We start from the raw sequence: 24,161 nt of genomic DNA on the forward strand, positions 1-24,161 counted from the left end.
GTCCGGCCTCTTCGGCCGCGTGAGGCTATAAGTAGGGGGAGGTGGAGGGCGGCAGACCCTCGCACGCTCCTCCTACTCCCTTCGTCTTCTCGCCTTGCTCGTTCTTGCGACAGCGCCTCGCCGCCGCGCTCTTCCTTCGCACGCTCCTCCGCCGCCGTGCTAGCTTCCGCTATGCCTCCCCACGTAGAGCAGCTCGGCGGGGATTGGGATGGCTCCATCATTCACAACGACCACATCGACTTCCTCCGCGACACCCGGCGTCTGCCCAGCGCGGACAAAGTGGAGGTCCGCCTCGCGCCGGAGAAGGAGGTCAGGCCGGCGCCGCGGGAGGGCGAGCGGGTGGTCTACCGCTCGCACTTCCTGCGCGGCTTCGGCCTGCCAGTGAGCGCCTTCTTCCGCTCCTGGTTGGACTTCTATCAACTCCAACCGCACCACCTCACCCCCAACGCGGTGGTGCTGCTGTCGGCCTTCGTCACCCTATGCGAGGGCTATCTTGGCGTCCTCCCCACCCTCGAGCCCTGGGGGGAGTTCTTCCAGTCAAATCTGGGCACGCGCGTGAGGGGCGTGCCGGCTCAGACCGGCGCCTTCATCGCGTCGCGGAGATCAGGCGCCGACAACCCCTTCCCCGTCATCACGCTGATCCAATTGGTGAAGAAGTGGCAGAAGTCATACTTCTACGTGCGGAGCATCGCTCCCCGAGGTGACTACCTCAACCTGCCGGCTTACATAGCCGGCCCGCCGGCGGGGAGGCTGCCCCAGTGGTCCTTTCGGGCGGTGACGCTGTCGCAGGGAGGAAACGCCGCCATCGCCCCCCTGCGGGTGATGGTCCAGTCGGAGGGCCTGACGGGGCCCGACCTCCTGACCGCGTTCGTCACGCGCCGGGTCCTTCCGCTCTAGAGCCGGCCTCATCTGATCTGTCAGATGAGCGGCCAGCTCGATCCGAGCCGGATGTGTACCAAGGAGATGCCGCGGCCTGACGCCGCCGACATGGTGAACTACCTCGCCAATTTCCAGCTTTCCGATGACTGGCAATTCGGCAAGGAGCCATACAGCCGCGCCAATCCTCCGCCTACGGTACGCTCCCCTTCTCTTTTTCTCTTTCTCTCTCTCTCTCAGCTTGTCGCTGAGTTCCTCTGGGCCGACTCTAATTCAGTCGGCTCGCTCTTTTTGACAGAATCCTCTGCTTCGGCCGGCCGGCGGAGCGGACGTGGAGCGCCGCTTCGTCCCCGACCGGACCGAGCACGACCAGGAGGACCCCGACCTGGGGGCGGTCCATATGGAGGATGCCGCCGAGCCGGCTGGCAGCCAAGCCGGCGGCGAAGCAGGCGGCTCCGGGTTCACCGCTACCTTCGAGGACTGGCCGGACGAGGACGAAGCCGAAGCCGTCCCGCATCGCCAGCCGGCGTCTGGACGCGGCGCGGGCTCCTCCGGCGCGCAGCCTGCTCGGGGTAGAGGCCAGAAACGTCGTGCCACCCAAGGCATGTTCGACAGCCGGACGAAGAAGCCCAGGGGTGGGGCGGCAGCCACCAGGCGGGAAGAGGCGGCCGCGAAGGCGGCTCGTTTCCGCAAAGTGGTGAAGCAGCCGCAGACTATGTCGGTGTAAGTTCTCTCTCTCTTCGTACTGTCCTTCTTTCTTTCCTTTGATGGTTCTTGAGTCTTCGTCTTCTTTTTCAATGGTCAGGGCTCCGCTATCACTTGAGCGGGCGGACGCCGGCTCCGTCATCGAGTCGCCAGGGGGCTCTGGGATCACCACCCGCCACGTAGATCCCCGCGCCGCCCTCCTGGAGGCGACGGAAAGGAACGCGCGGGAGGCGCGGGAGGAGCAGGAAGCGCGGGAGGCGGAGGCACGGAGGGCAGCCGCCGCCCAGGCAGCTCGGGAGGAGGAAGCGGCGAAGGCGCTCGCCGAGGCCGCAGCCAAGGCCCAGGCAGAGGCCGAGGCCGAAGTGGCGGCAGGGGAGGCCTTGATGGTCACCCCCCTGCGCACCATGGCGCCCGGGGACGTGGATCCCTCGCCAGGGGGAGCTAGCGGTTCCCAGCCGGGGCTGGGAGGAAGCGGCGACGACGTCGTCATCTTGGGGGAGGCGCCGGGGCCGACTCCTCCGACTAGGACGACCCAAGGCCGCCAGCCTGAGCCTGCGCCCGCACAGTCGGCGGGGGGCGAGCCGGCCGCGGGGGCTGAGGTGGCGGTCCGGGTTCCGCCAAGCCGGCGTGCGGGGAAGGCCGCGGCTGAACCGCAGAAGGCTGCGTCGGAGCCACAGCCGGCCGTGGGCTCCAGCTCGTCGGCCCGAGACGCGGAGGCGGCCAGCGCTACCTCGGGGTGGACGCCGGGCGGAGGGTCGGCCATGGTGAACGTCGCTGCGCAAGACGTCCGGACCCGGCTGCAGAGCCAAGCCGCGGTGCTAAGGCAGTTCACCGACGAATTCCTCGCCACGCGGGCAGCCATCCGGGTTAGTATTCTCATCTTGTTCTTTTTTGAACTTGATTTCTCTCGTGGGGGCGCGTCAGCGCACCCACTGGGTGTAGTCCCCGAGTTCCGAGTCGGCTGCTGAGCAGGCGGCTTGGAACTTCTTGGAGATTTTGTTTTTGCTGCTTCTGTTCTTACGTCGATCTTCTGTCCGTCTTGCAGGACTACCACAATCTCCGAGCGGCCTCCTTCAACTCCCAGGCTCGGGAGCTGACTCAGAAGACCGCCGATCTCACGGAAAGCCGAGGTATGCGACTTGATCTTTTTCTCATGTGGGGGCGCGTCAGCGCACCCACTGGGTGTAGTCCCCGAGATTCGGGCCGACTGCTGAGCAGTCGGCTCGGATCTTCCTTGATCATTCCTTATTGTTCTTCTTTTTCTTCTATCTCTGCAGCGGCCAACGCCAGTCTGAGGGCGCAGCTGGGGGAGTCCCAGACTGCTCTTCGTGCCAAGGATGCGGAGCTCGCCGCCTTGGTGCAGGAGCGCGACCGCCTGGTCAAGAAGCTGGCCGACCAGGAGGACGGCCACAAGGCTGCGCTGAAAGCTGCGCAGGATCGCGAGGCTGCCCTTCAGGCCGAGTTTGAGACGGAGGCGGCCGGCTGGGCAGAGGTCAAGCAGACTCTGGTCTCTGGCTATGGCCAGATTGAGGACCTGGTTGACGGTAAGTCATCTACCACTTCATCCTTTCTTGCCATCCGCCATTCGACTTGTTTTTCTGATTTTGGTGTTTTTCTTTCCTTTCTTCTTCGCACAGAGTACTTCCCCGGCTATTCCACTGCCGCCAACCAGGCCGTCGAAGCCCGTCGCCAGGCGAAGAGGCAAGCCGGCTTCGAGATCTCGCCAACCGCCGGCCGTTCGCTGGAGGAGCAGCTCCTGGCGATCCAGGCTTGCATCCAGCCGGCTCACATGCTGCTCCGCCGGCTTCAGCGTGCCAGGTCGGCGGTCTTGGCCGCCCTCTGGCCCGGCCAAGTGGTCCCACGCACTCCCAGTCGGACCGCCGACTGGCTGGAGGTGGCCGTCGGCCGCTTCGAGGCTTGGAAGGCGTCAGCGGCTCGCTCCGGCGCCAGGCGGGCGCTGGAGTTCGTCAAGGCCTGGTATCCCGGCTTGAACCTGGACCAGCTGTCGACCTGGCGGCAGCAAGCCGACACGGAGCTGGAGCAGGCGCAGCCGGCCATCATTCGGCGAGCTTCGGCGATCGCCGACTACACCGACACCAACGTCTTCGCCCCCGAGGTGGACGACAATGGAGTCACCCAGCCGGAAGATTGGTTCGGGCTGGACCCGGCGCATGGCGAGGACTCGGCGGAGGAGATCGACTCCAGCGACGAGGGCGAGGAGGAGGAGGAGGAGGAGGAGGGTGAAGACGCCGAGCCGGCTGGTGGAGAAGCCGGCCAGCCTGACCGTGCCTCCAGCACTATGTCGCGTGCGAGTGCGTCTCCTGCCGCGGGAGGTGGTCAAGCCGGGACCAACTAGGCGGGCACTCCTTCAGCCGGCGAGCTGCCTTCACCGACCAGCTCGGCCTCCAAGTCGCGCCTTAGTCTTCTTTCTTTTGTTTTCCTGTCTTGTTGCTTTTGAACAATGTTTGGTTAAGTCTGCACAATTCCACGCACTGGGTGTATTGAAACTCAAGTCTGTTGCCAGCCTTTAGGCGGCTTTATGTATATAAGTTATGCAATCGGTTTTTCCTTGTACTTTCGCTTTTTGTCCTTCTGCTTTTTTCCTTTGCCACCCTCCCTTGGTTGCCGCCTCCCTAGTCAAACAGTTGCTCTGCAATCTGTAGCCGGGGAGTGCCTGGCCGATTGGGGAGGGGGAAGTACTTTTAGCTCTGCTGGACTTAAGCTAAGATTTTTAGGAAGCCGGCCAGCCGGCTGCTGTGACAGCCGGCAGGTATATATGGAAGCTGTCTTTTTGCTATATAGGTTAGTTGTTCCTTAGCCGTTTTTCGTGTGGGCGTCCTTTCTGTCTTCTCTCTTGCTAGTCGGACAGTCAGTTCTTTGAGCTGCGACTTTCAACAAGAGAGGACTTGGGAGCCGGCGCACTACTTTGCTGACTTCGGGAAGAACTTAGAATATAGCTCAAGGCGGCCAGTCCCCGGGCCGACTAGTCGGACCCGGTGCCGGACAAGAATTCAAAAATGTAATAATACATTCATGGATATGACACTCGTCATTCATAGATAAATAAAAGGCAGTCCCCGAGTACTGTTCGGGAGGCCTGTTGGTTTGTAACTTAATACAAAAAGGGGTAGCGTGATACATACTGCTTTTCAGCTGTAAAATCGTCTTAGGAGATTTGCGTTCCATGGTCGCTCCGACTCCTTGCCGGAGTCGTCTCTCTTGCGTGCTTTTGGCTTTTGCGCGTCGATCAAGTAGTAGGAGTCGTTGCCGAGTGCCTTGCTGACGACGAAGGGGCCTTCCCAAGGGGCCGAGAGCTTGTGCTGGCCGGCTGTTCGCTGGATCAGTCGGAGCACAAGGTCGCCCTCTTGGAAGGATCTTGGCTTGACCTTGCCGTTGTAGTAGCGGCGCAGGCCTTGCTGGTAGATGGCGGACCGGCTGAGGGCCAACAGCCGGCCTTCTTCCAGTAGGTCGACGCCGTCTTCTCTTGCTTCTTTGGCTTCCTCCTCCGTGTACATGGTGATCCGAGGCGAGTCGAACTCGATGTCTGTTGGGATGCCAGCCTCGGCACCGTACACAAGGAAGAATGGAGTGAAGCCGGTTGACTTGTTGGGAGTAGTTCGCAGACTCCAGAGGACAGCCGGCAGCTCTTCGAGCCAGCAGCCGGCCGATCGCTCCAGTGGTACAACCAATCGGGGACTACTGTCGGGGTAGTCGGTGCCTGCGTCGGACGCAGGCTCGTCGGAGATGCGAGTCTCGCCGAGCAGATCGGCGAGGCGGCTCGCTGCGCAGACGTCGTTGACACCTTGCAGCGCGTCGGGGCAACCACCATCGGGCGCAGCAGGCTGGCTGCGCTCGCGGGGAAAGAAGAGGGTTCCCGTCCAGAACAGGTCTCCGGACGACGGTGCACCTGGCCCCACGGTGGGCGCCAAATGTCGGGTGGTTGGTGCGACATATGCCAAGGGATGGCTTATCATTGTGGGGGCCAATAAAACGTCGCCGGTGCCTGGAAACGGGATGAGGCGAAGACATGCACGCCGGCGAATCTTACCCAGGTTCGGGGCTCTCCGAGGAGATAACACCCCTAGTCCTGCTCTGCGGGGTCTCCGCATGATCACTAGATCGATAAGGGGTTGCTACAATCGCTCCTAGAGCTGTTGGGATCAAGGGAGAAGAAGAACCGGGCTAGCCCTTGCTTCTCTCTATCTATGGTGTGTATGTGTGTGCTATGCTTGGAAGCCAAACATGCAGAGGTGCGAACCCTTTGCATGGGTGCTCCGGGGGGTTTATATAGGCCTACCCCCCGGGGGTACAATGGTAATCCGACTGGGATCTGGTCCCAGCCGTCAGTGTCTACGCTCGCCGGCTTCTCCGTCGGCTGCTGGGTCCCACTGGCTGGTGGGTCCCGCTGGCTACCGGCTACCTGGTCGACAGGCCGGCCCCACCGCCTAGGGTCTTGTCGGTGGCTGCTTACTGTAGCCGCGCCTCTGATGATGAGGGCTTTGTCGAGGTGAGCATGGCTACAGTGGGCCGCCTCGGGGGCTATCACTGTAGCCTCACCCCGTCTTGTCTCCTTAATGGGGCTCCTGCTTCGAGGAAGGGAGTGGCCGGCTTCTGGAGGCCGGCTATACTCTTGGCCGACTAGGAAGAGCCGGGCCGCCTTCACGCCTCTCTCTGACTGAAGGGGCCCGCAGTCCTTCGGCCGTACAGGAGTTGGTCGTGGATGACGTTGTAGCTGGCGTGGCTACAGTGCCGGGCCGCACGGGAGACATCCCCCTCGTACGGCCTCCTGTAGCCATGCCCGCCTCGGGCTTAGGGGGTCGTGGGCCGCACTGTGGCCATGCCCCGTCAAGTCGTCGTTATGTAAGAGTGGTTGTGATCTTGGCCGGCTTCTAGGAGTCGGCATCCTTCTTGGCCGGCTTCTCGGAGTCGGTGAGGCTGGGTCGCCTTCCGGGAGTCGGCTTTAGTGGTAGCCGGCCGGGGAAGGCGGCCCAAAGGCTTGGAGTGCTTGAAGGCCCAAAGGCCTGATAATTTTTCTGAAGAGCCAGGGGTAGTCGATTAGGCTACCCGTGGTCATTTACCCCGACAGGTAACATGGTCTTTTAGCATGTCATTTAATAACCTCTAGTCCATGTTTAGTCCCTGCAACCAAGCAGGTAGGGACTAGGGAGTTTTTAACCAAACTGGGCCTTAGATTAACAACAGCTAAAGAGTTGCACGGGACAGTGGACGCACCAGCACCATGTGCATCTACCGATGTACTGGGTGATGCACAGTCTATTGCAACAAAGAACAAACAACCAAGGAGCATATTTGTGTTGGTCCCAGTTTTGTTATCTTAAGACACCTTTCCCTATGTGAGCGCAGCAAATCTAGTCCTGCTCAAACTCTACAGCCTTGTCCCCCAAAACAAAAGATTGGTTCGTTACAGATGTGCGTACTACGTTTGTCATTGTTTTCCCTTTTCGACCAACGTAGGTGCTGGATAGTCAGTCAGTACTAGTACTTTCCCCACTTCCTTTCCTCTGTGAAACATGTCCTAGATTTATGCTATACAACTTTCCCCACTAGTTTCCCCCATTCCTGTCCTCTTTGAACCACGTCTTAGATTCATGCGATACAACTTTCCCCACTACTTTCCCCACTACTTTCCTATTTCAACCACGTCCTAGATTCATGCTATACAACTTTTCCCACTACTTTCCCCCATTCCTTTCCTCTTTGAACCACGTCCTAGATTCATGATATACAACTTTCCCCACTACTTTCCAGTTTGATCCAACACCTAGATTCGAGTGCAGAAGCAGAAAAAGCCCACATGCAGCTACAGCAATGCATGTGGAATAAGTAAATTATACCTTAAGGTTCTTCGGGTGTGGTTCGGTGGGAGACCGGAGGCCGTTCGACCCACACTATGTACGGTGGCGAAGAAGAAGGGGCCGGAGGCCCTCCCGCGCCGCCGCTGGGTGAAAGTGAACAGCTGCGCCGGTAGTGGATTCCCTCCCTCGCCGACGGCGACAGCGTTAAGCCTCCTTCCCTTCCCCGCGGACGGATCCTGCCGGCTCTTTGACCAGTAGTGAGGGGAGAGAGAGAGGCCAACGAAGTCTTGTTTAGATCTGGAGAGGGTGAGAGAGTGTGAAGAGAGCAACTACAAGCGCTGAGGCTCCAGCGTGTATATATATACTGGAGAGAGTGTGAAGAGTGCAAACCCTAGAAAACAAGCGCCGAGGCTGCAGCTTGTACGTGATGTGGTGATTATACGGTCACTATGAGATCGTATAGCTCCGTATCCATCCATTTTGACCAGTTAAAGAATCCTCCTGGCACGAATTATGCTCAAGTGTAGTTATCGAACCCGAGACCTCAAGTTTGATGAGCGAACAGGCTAACCAGTTACACAACCCTCTCGTTATGTTCAATGAGAGGAAAATAACCTTTTATACATTCCTCCATTCGTGTGACAAGCATGCCGTATTTTGTGTGTGTGTGGGAGTCATTGGGATTTAAATCATAATCGTGTCATGTGGCTTTGGTGGTAAGACTATCCACAGTGGTGCAGAAATAATGCAGCCTTAGTCACCTGACCTCTCTCCACATAGTACATTGGGTCCCACCAGTCAGAGGGTGACACAAACAAATTAATAAGAAAAATTTAAAGCGCCAGCGGTGTATCTTACCTCACACATCTCGCTACTGCTCGGGAGCACTGTCCAATTGATCCCTCTGTTCACTCACATACTATTTTAAGTGAATCCTTATTATAACATGCACACAATTTTGGGCACTTGTATTCGACCTAAGTCAGTGTGCCACTGTATCTCATACGACTCCCTCCGTCTAGGTGTAATAAGTCACGTTAGAAGGTGCAGCGGGACCAAGGTGCAAGCAGATTGGAGGAGAAGGAGAAACTTGACCGGTCATTCCTCCAATCAAAGCCCTGATTTCTGTCCCTAGACGCAACAATTAATCCAAACAACTAAGAGATGCCGTTTTAGCTACCATGCAGGGCCACGTATTAAGTCGCATGCCAGCCGACTTTGATTTCTTGACTAATCAATGCGTAGTTGCGCTCCATGTATTGGGTTTCCGGGGGAGATAACAAGGCAGAGTAAGGAGCGTTTGGTTACATTGCTTGGGCTGGTCATAGTGGTGAGTAACTTGGACTAGTAAAACATGCATATGTTACTAGTCTATGTTACTAATACGCGAAGTTTGCCGTCGGAAGCGAGCCGATCTGGCTCTCCTGAGCTAGCAAGGTTTTTCTAGCCCTCCTAAGCTAGCTGGCCCACAAAAGCTAAAATATTTTAACGGTTCCAAACGCCTAACCTTGCCCGGCTATGCTATAAGCTGTTCTTGCAAAGGATCCAAATGCTCCCTAAGTAAAAACGCTCGCTAGCAACGAGGCCAGGAGGGGATTGAGATGCGAAGTTAATGGACGACGCCTAAACATTTTGGGAATATCTGATTTCCGTAGGACGACTTAACACCTAGATGGACGGAGTACTACTCCTCAGTCCAGGTTTGATGGAATATTCGTCACCTCTTCTCTTCTTGTACGTACTCCATTTGCATCTCACTTCCTGTGGCTTCGCACTCGCATGATTTTCTTATTCTATGAACCTATGTGTGCGTGTTCGTGTGCGTGTGTGTGTTTAACAACATGTGTGTGTTAGAGAGAGCAACAGATTGACCTACTCATACAAAGAGATGGTGTGTAGTGTACGATTTTAGCCGCGAGAGTTGGTGCATCCTCTCGTTTGTGGGAGTCTGGTAGGGACAGGCGGACAGCTGCCACGCCCGCTCCTCACCAGCTTGGCCCACCCAAAGCCCCTCCATCGCCCGCGCGCGCTTCCCGCCCGAAACGGTCAGCGCCGCTCCAAAGAATCGGTGCCGCATTCATGCCCGGGTAGAGCGGACGCGACCTCTCACTGGCACCTGCGTTGAACGGAGAGGCGGATTCAGGAGTGATGGTTGCTTCGTCCGTCCAACTTAATGCTGGGTCTATGTGATTTGACAGCTCATTGGTCATTATTACTGAGGTGGTATGACTATTGGATGTCCCACGCTTTCGGCGAAAGGAGGTACTACTAGATTACAATTTTCTCCATTCTTACGGCGGAGGAGTGCAAGAGCAGTGAAACACACGTAGGCTCAGTGATTACATGGCCCACCTCACACTATCACCATATTTTCTGGACACCGTGCGACGCCTAACTCTTTACATAGTACTCCCTCCGTTCCTAAATATAAGTCTTTGTAGAGATTCCACTAGGTGGACTACATACGGAACAAAATGAATGAATCTACACTTAAAATGCATCTATATACATCCGTATGTGGTTCATGGTGAAATCTCTATGAAGAATTATATTTAGGAACGGAGGAAGTACTTGTATAGTACGTACTGTAATTTATCAGCAAGATAGTACAATGCTATGAAGCTTCCAGCTTCTGTTACATGTATCTTGCGTCCAAGGTTGCCCGTTGCAACATTTCATCAAATACAAAGGAGACTAACATGCGTGCTATTTCATCTCAATGATTGACAGATCAGAGAAAATATGTACTCCCTCCGTTCCAAAATAAGTGTCTCAACTTTATGCTACATACGGAGCAAAATGAGTGAATCTACACTCTAAAATACGTCTATATACATCAGTGTTTGGAGTATGTACTAGTACTTTATATTGAAATCTACTAAAAGGACATATATATTCCAAAAAATATGATAATCTCTCTAACCAAGGTAGTAGGGACGAGGAGTAAACGAAGGGAGTAGTAAAATTTTCTCCTCGTCCTGCGAGCCACCACGCGCGTGGGCGAGCGAGCGGGCGTAAGGCGTATAGTACTACTACTACTCATGCAGTCCCTAGCCATTGAAACAGAGACAGCTAAAAAAATGATCCATGCAGTCCCTAGCCCTTGAACCGTAAACCCTAACCAGGCTTTAATTTGCTGGCAACGTCGGCGCTTCCAAAGAAATGATGTTTGCAACCCTTTGACCATCGGATCATTTTGTGCTGTTTCACCAAAATCGAGATGAGCATCCCTGTGGCAAGGAAATTGAAGAAGCGTGATTAGAATAAGATTACTAGGACTAGTTGATGAGACATAAACTCATCACAAATACAGTATGTAGAAGCTAGTAGAGGTATGTGCGGGGCAAAGAAGTAGAGAAATATCCACATAGGGTGATGTGGGCAGCTGGAGCAGTGGTGCAAGCCGGCTGTAAAGGGAGTTGTACCTGAGGGATGTCGGGACGTAGCTCAACCTAGAGGAGGGCGGCGGGAGGAGGCAACTACCCACGTCGCGGCAGTGAGCAATGGACGAAGGCAACCTCACCGGCTTTGTGAGAGAGAATGGCGGGGACCCCTGATCGGGACGTGCCGACAGTGGGTTTTCGCTGTCAGCGACGGCGACCGCATCTACACTAAGCATCCACCCCTTCCCCTGGTGGACGTGATCCGCCGGGATGTTAGAGATGTGGCCACAGTGGTTTTGTGCGAGAGAGTGTGAAAACTGAAGAGAGCAACCCCAGCAATCAACCGTGTAGGCTCGTCCTGCCTATGTATATAGTGGAGCGATTTCCTTTTCTCTCCATATGAACCTATTTATATTGCGTACGTGCCACTGAAGAAAAAAAAACTTTATTTATAAATGACGCGGCACCTACTACTTGTTCTCCTATAAACCTTGCGCTTGGCATCTCCAAACTATTAACCTTGCGATTGGCTCTTCACCTCTTCGGGAAGTCGAGCAATAATGGTACTGCAGTATATATCGTTCTGGCTATATGAGACCGAATGAATTGCTGCACGTCCACCACGTGGCGAGGGTCGAGGGTCGAGGGAGAGTGTGTACTATTACGTCTGTTTCAATATGGACTACATACGGAGCAAAATGAGTGAATCTACACTCTAAAATACGTCTATATACATCAGTGTTGGGAGTATGTACTAGTAGTTCATATTGAAATCTACTAAAGGACATATTCCAAACAATATGATAATCTCTCTAACCAAGGTAGGGACGAGGAGTAAACGGAGGGACTACTAGTAAAAATTTCTCCTCGTCCTGCGAGCCACCGCGCGCGTGGGCGAGGGAGCAGGCGTAAGGCGTAGTAAGCAAGCTTCACCTCATCCTGCGAACCACCATGCCCGTGGGCGGGGGAGATGGCGTATCTAAGCAAGCTTCTCCTTGTTCTGCGAGTTGACGGGACACATCAAAAGTACTCCAGTGTATAGAGCTTTGCCTCTAAGGTAGGCCCAACATGGTTTGCCTCTTTTTTAACATAACGCATCAAGTCGCAATTTGTTTGTTCACCCGTGGTAGACGATCCTCCCTCCATCTAGTGGACAACCAGTACATGTGTCAAATTACCACGTGGGCTGCCTTTTCGTACAGAAATGAGCTCCACCGTGTACCCGCGCGGGGGTGGTTGGGAAAGAGACGGGAGTAGGTGCGTCGTGCGTGCACCTCTTCTCTTCGTGCACATCCCCTACCTACGTGGGTGTGTGTGAGAGATACAAACCTAGACAAATGGCTTGTGTGTTCGTGAGTGTTTTTTGTTTTGGGGGGGAGGTTGATTTCGTGAATGTTTTTGTGGGAATATGTGTCGATGACATCTCAAACAAAATTTTGCATGCAATGTGTGTGAAATGGAGGCCTATCCATATCATATATAGAGGGTCGGGCGATCCACGAGAAGAGAGGGAGGGGTCATAGATATCGATAGAGTCGAAGAGAGGATCAAGTGGGTGGGTGCGAGATTGATGAAGAGAGCCATCGAAATTGTGTGTGTGTGCAAGTCAAAGATATAGGGCGACTGACCTAGCTACCGGAACGTCAGAGGGCACAGGTCCAGTTTGTGTGTGGCAGGGAGACATGACTAGAGCGCTTGATGTATCGGTGTGTGTGTGGGGGAGGGGGTGGGGGAGGGGTAGGCAGAGGCCTAACTATAGAGGTAGAACGACTCGTATATGTGTTGAGAAGGAGAGACCCAGCTATGTCTTGAGGGAGATCAGTCGACATCCATACATAACTAAAGGACGGGAAATAGGATGGGACAGAGAGAGAGAGAGAGAGAGAGAGAGGAGAGAGAGAGGGAGGGAGAGGGGTAGAGTGCTGGATGGGTGATGAGTTGCTTCTCGAAGATGGTGGGAGAGGCCTACTAGACAAACTGTGGGTGGAACTGCAATATTATCAATAAGAGTGGGGATGTGTTTCTATGTGTGCCTGTGCGTGATAGATCTGTCGGAACACATCTGTGGATGATGAAGGGGAACCATGTGTTTGGTAAGCAAACCTAACTAGATCGGTAGATCAATTGTTGTTTGTCGGAGGAAGGGAGAGACATAACTAATGAGGTAGATCGATCGACGCGTGGGGAAAACGAGTTATAAGGACCTAGCTAGCTATATGTATAGCGGGAGATCGGTCGGTGTACGTCCATTTGTTAGAGGCAAATAAGGCCCGGCGAGACGGATAGACAGAGAGAATGGAGCTAGGAGGTGGTGCGAGAGGCCCAGCTACTAGCTAGATAGGGGGAGGAGTGTGCGGTTGTGAGATCGATGAAAAGAGGGGCGAGAGTTTACACGTGTGTGGGACCGTATGAGAGACACGAGGCAAGGACACATAAAGGAGGATATTGAAGGTGCATGCGTATGTTGTAGGCAGACATCGCTGGAGAGGTTTATCGATCGGTGTGTGTTGGAAAGGAGTTGTGGATACTGTGGGACAATGACCTAAAGAAAAAAATGAATGTGCGCGATGGATAGAATGCTGAGGGAGGGGGAGGGCGAGGAGGGCGTGTGCATACACGAGAGAAAGTTAGTGGTAGCTACAAAGGTTAGAGGATTGTGTGGGTGTAAGAGACTAACAAAGATCATAATTTGATATGAAAGTGGATTCATATATTTGAATAGGAGATCATAGTCTTTTAAACATATGCATGCATGAATATAGCGGTGATACGTGTGTTGTGGTTTTGCACATGTTATACCATAATGTGATAATGCATGGCGTTTGCAACTCACAGCTAAATGTCGAACAATCTAAACCATACTATACATCGAACAATCTCACATTTTATTTGAATTTGTGATAATGTGTGGCGTTTGCAGCTTACAACTAAATATCGAACAATCTAAACAATACTATATATCGAACATTCTCACATTTTATTTTCATTTGTGGTAATGTGTGGTGTTTGCAACTCACATCTAAATACTTGTAGGCGTAGGGGGCGGGGCACCATACATAATGTGATAAACACATTATACATATGAGACATGGTTTAGTTTGTAGCTAGATCTTGAAATGTGCTATGATTTGAAATCAACATAAAGTGGATTCAAAAAATCGAGTTCAAGTTCATATAGTACACATAGTTCATATGTAACTCAAGACTAATCATGTGGTGTGCTGTGAAGATAATACACAAACCATGGTTTAACTTGAAAATAATGACGATTGTAGATCTTATTAAAACAGAGAAACGAATTCAAATGCTTTGACTTCACAACAATCATTATTGTAGATCTTATTCAAATAGTGAAACGAATTCAAATTTAGTTCATATTGAAGTGGTAGTATATACGTTTGGAATCCATTAAAACGTTCATTTGAGTACTAGGTTGCATGCATTATACACGTAGCAAAATATTTTAATTGAACATAACATGAATTCAAAGTTTTGAATGACATTTGTAGTGCGAATTGATTTGGTACAGTACATGTTAGGCTTGTCCGGAAATTTCAACCCGAGCCTTGTTAGCCCGAAATATTTAAGATATATCTTTGTCTTGTTGTGCTCCGACAACTCCCTCCATCTCAACCCGCGCCTTGCTATTCCAAAATTACAATGCGTGCGAAAACTCCCACCTCCTGTGAAATCCCGACATGCGAAATGCCCGTGATACGCCTGAACCGAAAGAACCGCCTCAAATCGATGGGGGTACTTTCGTAACTTACCCCACATTTCGGACAAGCGCGTCCCTAAGTCATGGTTCCCCACTCCCATCCCATCCACCCACCCATTCGTACACCGAGGCCGGCAAAACCCGCGAAGCCCCACACCCTCCTCTGTCCGCCACCCAGCCGGAGCCTCTTCCCCGACGACATCGTCCACAGCAACACCTCGATGTCCCTCATCCACCGTACCGGATGAGGATCCGTCGTCGATCTGGTCCTCCCGCGGGTTCAGCCACCCCGTCCTCGACCTCCAAAGTGCTGCCCCGACATTCCCCTCATCTTTCGCACCACCTCCACTCCCACACCGCCGTCTTCACCTGCACCACCGGAAGAGCATCATCATCACCGTTTCCTCGGATGAAGCTGCGGCCTAATCGGCACCACCAAAGAGGTTGTACATTAGTCGCCGCATTTTCTTCTTGATTCGATCTCACGGTGCTACCGCCGCTCGGTCCCGAGCCGACACGGCGCGGTTCCATCAAAGATGTCATCTGCTTAGTTTAGACATGCTTTGTGTCAATGCCATCTATTTTGTTTCTTTATCGTATATGTGAATCATGCAATGCCATCTTGTTTAGCCGGGCATCATATATGTGAATTTTGCAATGCCACCCTGGTTAGCCAGTCATCTTATATGTGAATTATACCATGACATCAATTTTTTATTTCGTGTTAAATTTGTCAACAATTTTAGTACATTCAATTACTCTTCCTGTGCATCAGCCATTCGGCACGGTCATGGAAAAATCTGGAGTGGAAACAAGGTCTTCAGAGCAGACAATGCTATCTAACGAAGTGCATATCTTGCTGGTTACAGATAGCTCCTCAGAGGAGGATTCAGAGACAGATGACCAGTCCTATCCCCCCCCCCGAGGTGCATGCTCTAACTTGGCAGGGTTATGTTGCTCATATCGTGCGTATGGTATCTTGCATTGCTATGTCATTTGCTTAGTTTAGACATGATTTGTGTGAATGCCACCTGTTTAGTGTCTAATTACCATATATGTGAATTATGCAATGCCATCTTTTTGCAGGACATTATATATGTGAATTATGCAATGCTATCTTGTTGCAAGGCATTATATATGTGAATTATGCAATGCCCTGTTGTTTAGCCAAGCGTCATATATGTGAGTTTTATCATGCCGTCCTTTTTTTGTATTTCTCATTGCTTTTATCGACAATGTTTGTATATTCAACTGCTCTTCCTGTGCATCAGCCATTTGAATTGGTGATGGAGAAATCTGGAGTGAAAACAAGGTCTTCAGAGCAGACAATGCTACCTGGTGAAGCAGATATGTTGTTGGTTACACATAGCTCTTTAGAGGAGGATTCAGAGGCAGATGACCAGTCCTATTATCCCCCTGAGGTGTATGCTCAAACTTGGCAGGGTATATTACTCATATGATGCATATGTTGTATTGCAATGCTTAGTTTTTACATCATATACACAATATTGAATGCCATCTCCTTAGTTGACACATCATATATGCGATTGCCCTCTGCTCACTTCCTTAGTATATAAATCATATATTTGAATTATAACATGCCATGTGTTTACATAGACAGCATGTATCTTAATAATGGCATCCAACCCATTTTCTAAAGACATAATATAGTTATATCATATCATCCTGTTTACATAGTCATCATATTTTGAAGTATGTCATTCTATCTTGTTTAGTTAGCCATCATACATGTGAAATTGTGTCATGCTATCCTGTTTAATTAGCCCTCATATATTTGAAATTATGTCCTGCTATTCTGTTTGGTTAGACAACATAAATGTGAATTATTTCATGCCCTGTTTTCTTCCCTACTATCCCTTGCACCTGTCTATCTTACAATATATGTACATTCAATTACTTTTCTTGTTTATCAGCCATTTCAATTGGAAGGGGTGATGGCAGTATCTGTGGGAGTAAAAACACGATCTTCAGAAAAGATCATGCTACATGTCGATGGAGATAGAACCACGGTTGTACTTGCCCAAGAACCAGCCCCACCACACATAACCCAGACTCACGCAGACTGTACCCCTACCCAGTTGGACAGAGAACCAGCTACACCCCTTCTAACCCCAACCCCAGCAGATAATAACCCAGTTCCCGTTGACACAGCACCGTCTCCACCACAGAGCACCCAAACACGAGTAGTTAGTAAAGCAACTGTAGTGCCCAAAGCACGAGGACCACCACTCCGAACCCCAAGTCAACTCTTAAAGTAGAAGAAGAATTGTTCTCAGGTCAGGTTTCGTAGCTATGGTTCATACTACTTTGCTCTTGTGTCACTGTATTTACTCATACCAACTAATTGCAAATTTGAAGGATGCAATTGTGCGGACCCCGATCCTAAGTCACACCGATCTAGCATGTAACACATCATATCACTTTGCGGCCTCATGCACGGTATTCCCACGGGTGCCACCTTACCTGGCCCGGGACCGTTTGCGCCTTTTGACTCATGTATATGATAGTGTCGCTAGCATCCATATGACAGAGAACCCAGTCCGACATGACTAGCCGTAAACCTGAAGTGGCACTAACTTACAGGGATAGGCATACATGACCCAGCAACGAACGTGTCAGTCATGAGCGAGTGAATTCGGGCTGTAGCAACTGGGCTAACAGGACTCCGGGAACCCGGGCTGTAGCAGGCTACCAGGACTCCGGTAGACACCACGTGACATTTCCCCGAAGGGACAGACACAGGAACGAAGAAGGACACATGCCGGCCAGTCTAAGTGTTGCGGAGCAGTAGCAACTGGGCTAAAAGGACTCCGGTAATCCGGGCTGTAGCAGACCACCATGGCTCAGTGGAAGCACTAGACTACATTTCCCCATAAGAAAGGCTACCAAGGATAGACAACTAGGTTGTCAGATCCCACACATAGCAATACATGTCACACGTACGCATAACATGCAATTATGTGTGGTACAACATGGCATCACAACATAACTCAAACTCATATAGATAAAGGCCCAGAAGAGCCACATAGCATTTAATACAAACAGGGGTCTCATGACCCATCATTTAGAGCATAAAAGCAACGGAAGCATTACATGTTTGAGTACAGACAACTACAAAAGGAAAAAGCTGAGAAGCCTGACTATCTACAAGACCCTCCCAAGGGTACAAGATCGTAGCTGAGGTAACAAGCTAGTCGTCGAAGTCCATGCAAAACTACTACTGAGACAGAAGTCTCATCTGCAAAAGCATAAATTAAGCAACGTGAGTACAAAGGTACTCAAAAAGACTTACATCAGATCCTATCATACATGCATTAGTATCAAGGAGGCAATGTGGGGTTCAGTTGCAGCAAGCAAGCTTTGACTCAGTGGCTAACCTATTCTACCGCTACGAGTAACTTCTTTGAGGTAAGAAAGCGCACACGAGTCCACTAATCACCACATCAATACAACACTATGGATTCATTCCCGTCTCCCTACGAGAAGGCCGTCCATAGTACTCGCACTTGTCTTGAGCATTTTAGAGTAACCACTTCAAGTTGTCTATGTACCACGTAAGCATCCAAGAAGTCCATAACCGCGGACCCGGCTATTCGAATAGATCATGTTAACCCTGCAGGGGTGTACTTCTTCACACATGCTCTCACCACTTGTCGCCATGTACACGTCATGTATCTCGGCAACCTTCAAGCGGAAGCCTGGCGAGGGTGTCGGCCACGACCTAACTAACCACACAAGACTCTAGTCCAGGTTCATCTCCTATTCGGGTTCCATTCGCAAGGAGATCCGGACGGGGTTTCACTCACGGCCCCAAATGATGTGTGCAGGGTTCCCAAGCCCACCTCGCCGGATGGATCTACGCTTGGTACACCGTGCCACTTGTGCCTAGTCTGTCCCAAGGCCACCTGGCCGGGTGCCGCTTGGTAGACTACTAACACTACCTACAAACACCAGAAACTATTTGCAACTCCTGGACCGAGATCAAGTTGGTTAATAAGTCGAGAGGGGCACTTAAGCATTCCAATGCATGGTAGTAGCTAGTCATTGGACAACATACACAGAACTCGGTGCTTATGGACGGTTCCAGTGAGACAACCCACCATGTACTCCTACATGGCCTCTCACCGCTACCTTTTACCAAATCGTGTTCACACACTTAACTCTCAGCACCAGAACATATCATAACCCTCCAATTCATTCCCAATGAATCAAACCTGACACAACTCTAAGCAATAGCAGGCATGGCATGGTAGGAACACAACATGGCTCAATCAACTCCTACACATGCTAGTGGGTTTCAACTATTTACTGTGGCAATGACAGGTCATGCAGAGGAATGAGTTCAACTACCACAACATAAAGTAGCAGTTGAATCGTTGTTGTCCTAATGCAATAAAAGAGAGCAGGAGCGAGAGAGTGGGATTGTATCAGAATGAACAAGGGGGTTGCTTGCCTTATAAATCGACAGTAGAGCACTGCTCTTCAGACAGGTACTCTCGAACACTCTCCGGAGCAGGACCTATCGAGAAGAACGGTGCCGGCAATCAATACACAAACATATGCAACAAAATGATGCATGATCATTGCATGTAGATGTGAAGTGGGTTGTGCTAATGTAACCAGAAACAAGTTCAATGGAGCTCATTTGAATCAAGGATTCAAATGCAACTCCAAACTTAAGCATTTGAAATGCCCTTTATGTGTTTTCACTTATACAACATGTATAAGTTGGTTTGACATGCATGAAACAGGTACAGATGGATAGATTGAATTTTCCTGATAATTTTTCATATATAGATTGTATCAATCTGAGCTACGGTTGAATTTATATGAATTTTAGAAGTTTTGCTAATTTTTTGGAATTTTCAAAATAGAAATAATCCAGAAAATGATTAATTGCATTAGCATGACGTCATCACTACGTCAACGAGTCAACAGGGCTGACCAGAGTCAAACCTGACATGTGGGGTCCACACGTCAGTGACACAGTGTTAAACATGGGGGTTATTACTAATCTAATTAAAAGATTAGGACGCAGGGGCCCACTGTTAGTGTCAGGGTTTAGTTAAATGGTGATTAGCCTTAAGCTAATCACCTGGCAGGCCGGGCCCGCACGTCAGGCCGGCGAGGTCGTCGCGGTGGATTTTGCGCTGCAGGGCACGGGGGCGGCGGCTGAGAGCACCGGGGCGTAGCCCGTGCTCTCCCGCATCTAGTGGGGCATGTGGGAGGAGCTGGGGAGGCCGGAGCTCGCCGGAGCAGAGCTCGCGGTGGCAGCCGGAGCACGGCTCCGAGTGGGTGTAGGCTACAGGGCACACAGAGCGAGCTGAGGGGCTCTGCGGCCTCCTCGAGTTACAAGCAAGACGATGAGCTGCTCGGGAGCGAGCTACGGTGGCTGTGGCCACGGCGGCGACAAGATCGGCGGCGAGGAGCTACGGCCATGGCGGGGAACGGAGCTGGAGCATGCAAAAACGAGGGAGGAGAAGAGGGGTTCAGTAGAGGAGCTCACGGTGAGGCCGTCGGTGATCTCAGCGTGCTCGGGGACGGCTTGGAGGCGACGGGATGTCGGTAGCGATCTCCGGCGGCCGATGATGAAGACGACGGCGGTGATGGCTCCATGGTGCGTCCGGCGATGCGTGGCTTGACGGAGAGGACAAGGACGACGGTGCGGAGTTGTTGGACTTGTCGGAGAGGCGAGGCCGCGGCGGTGGGCACGGCAACAGCAAGCGGCGACGACAGGCGCGTTCGGTCCAGCGAGAGAGAGAGATCGGAGGAGGCAGGGAACAGGGGTGAGAGTGAGAGGGTGGGGCTCAGGGACGTGCGTGGCGTCCTCAGCCAACTCCAGGTGGTCGGCGGCAAGCAGGAGGTGGCGATGCACGTGTGTGCGCACCGCGGGCACACGCCCCTGTCCTCCTGGCGCGGTGGAGACGATGACTGGCGTCGGCCAGTCAGCTGGGCCGAACTGGTAAGTGGCCCAGGTAAGTCTCTCTCCCTTTTCTGTTTTCTTTTCTACTTCTGACATTTGTTTCTGATTCAGTAAAATACTAAACCAATTTATTTTCTTCTGAAATTTATTGTAGGAACTAATTGGATTATTCCAAAGCCCCACAGTAAAAATCAGAATTATTGGACATATATAATACATATAACATATATATATCCTATGCAAATATTTACTGGACTAACTCAAATGGCCAAAAATAAATACTTCTGAGCTCCCAAAGATATTGGTTGGAATTTTACCTCTGGCAAATATGTTTAGAGAAAAAGAGGAACATTTTCTTGGACCAAACTGAAGCAATTTTTATCTTGATCATTTTCAAAAAGTTTTCTGAGGCTTTCACAAATCCCCATTTCAAATTTAAATGAAATTTAAACATGATGCACACATGAAGGGCTAGCCTAGGTCATACCAGAACTAGGGATGTGACAACTCGCCCCCACTTGAAAGAATCTCGTCCCGAGATTCAGGGGTTGATGGAAAGAAGGTGCGGTACTCCAGTCGAAGACGATCTTCCCGCTCCCAAGTAGCTTCTCTCTCGGAATGATGAGACCACTGAACCTTGAGAAACTTGATTTTCTGACGTCGGGTAACACGCTCTACTTGATCAAGAATGTGAACCGGATACTCTCGATAAGTGAGGTTATCTTGGAGATCAAGCGTTTCGTGGTCCACTCCGCGGATGGGATCCGAGAAGCAATGCCTGAGTTGAGAGACGTGGAAGACATCATGAACTCTGGAAAGATGTGGGGGTAGTTCCAACTGGTAGGCAACCTCTCCTCGTTTGGCGAGAATGCGAAAAGGACCAATGTAACGAGGAGCCAACTAGCCCTTGATACCGAAACGATCGGTACCCTTTAGAGGAGTAACCCGAAGGTAAGCCTTGTCGCCAACTTCATAAGCCACTTCCTTATGATGACGGTCATACTGGCTCTTTTGACGAGATTGGGCTGTTTTCAAATTCTCATGAATGATGTTAACTTGCTCTTCTGCCTCCTGTATCATGTCTGGTCCAAAGAATTGTCTTTCACCGGTTTCTGACCAGTTCAAAGGTGTTCGACATCTTCGTCCATACAGAATCTCGAAAGGAGCTTTCTTAAGACTGGATTGGTAGCTATTGATATAAGCAAACTCGGTGAATGGAAGAGACTTCTCCCAATCCATACCGAATGAGATAACGTAAGCTCTAAGCATGTCTTCGAGAATTTGGTTGACCCGTTCCACCTGACCACTTGACTGAGGGTGGAAAGCGATACTGAAAGAAAGATGGGTCCCCATGGCAGTCTGGAAACTCTCCCAGAAATGCGAAGTGAAAAGACTACCACGGTCTGAATTGATCTCTAGTGGAACACCATGTAGTGATACTATCCGAGAAATATATAAGTTAGTGAGCTGACTAGCAGTGATACTCTCTCGAACAGGTAGGAAGTGAGCCACTTTGTAAAGACGATCAACGACTACGAAGATAGCATTATTCCCTCTCTTGGTCCTGGGAAAGCCGGTGATGAAGTCCATACCAACTTTATCCCATTTCCAGTCAGGAATAGCTAAAGGCTGAAGGGTTCCAGCAGGCCTCTGATATTCTGCCTTAACGCAACGACAAACGTCACAGTTAGCAATGAACTTAGCGATTTCTCTCTTCATCCTAGTCCACCAGAACCTCTGGCGTAGGTCCTGATACATCTTAGTACTACCGGGAAGAATCATGAGAGGAGATTCATGAGCCTCCTTAAGGATCAGTTGTCGCAGATGTTGATGAAACTGCGTTATATCGACTAGAGGAGGGAGGTGAATAGGCGATTTTTATGAATTCTCCATAGAGGAATTTGCAGGTGAGGAAATTCCTTAGCGAAGAACTACTTGCAGTCGAATAAGTACTCAAAAGTAAACATAGCAGAACACAAGCATGGTCATCATGATGAAAAGAAGACAAGCACAGAGTACAAAAAGCGTAAACACAGGATAACACAGGATAAAGACAAACAGACTGAAGAAATTGAACTGAGGAAATTGAGAAAGTCTTCAGTCAAAGTCTTCAAACACAGATATGAACAAGCGCACAACACAGTTATGAGGAAATGAAAGAGTTGAGGAAATAGAACCAGTAAGCTTGGTGAAGACAAAGATTTGGTAGAGCAGTTCCAACTGTTGTCTCAGTTGTACGTCTGGTTGGAGCGGCTAGGTATTTAAACTTGAGGACACACAGTCCTAGACACACAGTCCTCACCGTATTCTCCTTGAGCTAAGGTCACACAGACCTCGCCCAATCACTCCTGGTAAGTCTTCAGGTGACTTCCAAACCTTCACAAACTCGGTCACTCGGCGATCCACAATTCCTCTTGGATGCTCTAGACCATGACGCCTAACCGTCTGGAAGAAGCACAGTCTTCAAAGGTAACAAGCGTCGGATCCACGCAGGATCAATCTCTTCAGTGATGCTCAATCACTTGGGTTTGTAGGTGTTTGGGTTTGGGTTTTCCTCACTCGATGATTTTCGCTCAAAGTCCTCGGAGGATGGGATGCTCTCAAATGACAGTGTCAGTTTCTCTCGGAGCATCCAACTAGCTAGTGGTTGTAGGGGGCGGCTATTTATAGCCTAGGGAGCAGCCCACCATGATAAGACATAAGTGCCCTTCAATAATATGACAGTTAGGTGGGTAGATATTTTGGGATAGCTGGCACAAGGCACAACAACGGTCGGAAATTTGAGGTTCAAATTCCCCAGGGCTATCATGTTCCTCACTGTGTAGACAATCCACACTGGCGAAGTCCTAAGTCCTCAGTCAGAACAAATTCCTCCGCGACCAGAAGAACTTCGTCTCTGTCACTGAAGAAATTGACTGAACTGTATGAGATTTCCAATGGCTTCACTCAAAGGGATTGGTAGGTGTAGGATTTTGAGTTGAGCATCACTTGGAAATTTTTCCTTAGTATTTCCTCGACCCCGTTTAACAGTACGGTGTTTCCTATGACTCAAGAAAGAGAAAATGAAACTACGAAAACAACAGTCTTCACGCTTCATGTTCCTTGAATGAATACCAAGTCTTCAAGGTCACACCAATTTCTTCACTTTCAAAGTCTTCAGGAAGTCTTCAGAAATCCAAAGTCTTTAGTCGAAGAACTTTATTTTTAGGGGTCGACTTTCTCTGTAAATATCAAACTCCTCATAGACTTATAGACTTGTGTACACTCATAAACACATTAGTCCCTTAACCTATAAGTCTTCAATACAACAAAATCACTAAGGGGCACTAGATGCACTTACAGTTGATTCATGGGAACCACCAAGCGATTCTCAAAGAAAACAACACCTCGATGATCTATAGAGAAACTTCCACCAATTCGCTTCTTAATGTTTCTCTTAATGCGAATAACACCCCTATCAAACTTCTGGTCAGTAATGATCTGATCCACAAGAGTAGGTTTCGCCACCAAGGTAGAAAGGAATCTGTGAAGAGAAATGTGAAGGTTAAGCTTACAGAATTCCTCATGAAGAAGTGGTTGGCCCTGTTGCAACATAAGATTGTTGCAATAGAACTTACGACTTAGCGCATTAGCCATGACATTTCCCTTGCCTGGGGTGTAGGTAATCCCTAAGTCATAATCTGAGATCAATTCCAACCAACGTCTTTGCCTAAGGTTCA

This window comes from Triticum aestivum, chromosome 7D (genome assembly GCF_018294505.1).
Source record: "Triticum aestivum cultivar Chinese Spring chromosome 7D, IWGSC CS RefSeq v2.1, whole genome shotgun sequence".
Classification (NCBI taxonomy): Eukaryota; Viridiplantae; Streptophyta; class Magnoliopsida; order Poales; family Poaceae; genus Triticum; species Triticum aestivum.